Here is a 1482-nt window from a genome sequence, read left to right as displayed (position 1 = left end):
TTGCCTACAAAATGAACCACGGGGGTTAATATCGGATGCAAAATGCTACTGGATATTTAGTATCGAACAAGAAAAATGCATTCAATGGAAAATTTGTGAAAAACGACCTTTTTCTACCAGCGTTTTTGGCCCGCTATTAACCCCCGTGGTTCATTTTGTAGGCAGTTTTATGCTCTTTTTTATGCACTTTACCGATTGAAAAAAAGTTGAAAACTTTGGCTGAAATCGTGCGCGCAGTGACACCACGTATGATTTTGCAGACCTTTTTTACGTCCCTCATATAGGTGCCTCCCCTTAAGCTAAAACAAAATACTTTTTTTTGAAATTGTTGCAAAAAAATTGATCTTTTACATGGTTACTGCCGTTTGTCTCTAGCATTCATGGAAGTCTTTTTAATTCAGGTGCAAACAGAAAATTCGAAAAAACTTGAAAAAGCGTGCACAAAGTGCTACTGCCCCCTTAAAGGAAACCAATGAGGTAGTGGTAGGGGAAGCAAATTACTGGGAAGAGAAGATTTCAAAGTTAGAGCCGTCAACAGTTAATCTAAAAAATGGGCCAACTTTAATTATATTTCATGAGTTCAAATTGACTATGATTGATGGGAAGACCAGGACTTTTTTGACAGGAGCTTCTTCGCATGCAGCTTGTTGTGCATGTGGTGCGAAACCTGCGACAATGTCTAATAGAACACTGCCTGTTGACAAGACTGTATTTAAATATTGAATTTCCATATTCAATGCCCGTGTCAGGTTCTTGGAATGTGTTACACATTTCATACAAAATGGACATTAAAAAGTGGAGCTGCAATGAAAAGCTTTATGCTGCAAGGAAAACAAGAATTCAGAGTAGGTAAGAGACAAATTGTGATTTCTTGTGGACATGGTCCAGCAGGGAACAGGCTCCACTAATGATGGAAACACAGCAACGAAGTTTTTCTCTCACCCAAAAGAGGTGTGTGACATCACTGGATTTGATAAAGAGCTATTTATAAGATTTGGAGTGGTTCAAACAGCACTAGCATGTGGTGCTGACATTGACTCGGAGAAGTTCAAAATTTATTGTCTCCAAACAGTTGATAGATATGAGGAATTGTATCCACGATATTATACCCGGGGTTTTAAAAAAAAATAAAATTCAAAAACCAGGGATTTTTTTAAGGTGGTCTAAAAAAACCTAAATTCAAAAAATAAAACAAAAAATTTAAAAACCAAACCTGCCTTTAAAAGGGTTTTTGACCTGTTTCTAAATTTGAAAGACAGCAAGGCCCCCTGAAAAAATTTTTAAAAAAAGGATTGGCTTTTAAGTTTGTTACATTGGTCTTTGGGAAAATTTTAAATTCAAATTGAAAAATCGGAAAAGGTGAAAAAACCCCTTTTCCCCTTGTGTCCCCTTTTTGGGATTTTTTTTCAGAAACTTTTTAATAAAAACTGTTGTATTTAAATTAATTTTACCGTTTATGCCCCTAAAAAGAAATAAAAGGAA

This window comes from Thrips palmi, unplaced genomic scaffold (assembly GCF_012932325.1).
Source record: "Thrips palmi isolate BJ-2018 unplaced genomic scaffold, TpBJ-2018v1 HiC_scaffold_3, whole genome shotgun sequence".
NCBI classification, from domain to species: Eukaryota; Metazoa; Arthropoda; class Insecta; order Thysanoptera; family Thripidae; genus Thrips; species Thrips palmi.
This window is presented reverse-complemented; position numbering follows the sequence as displayed.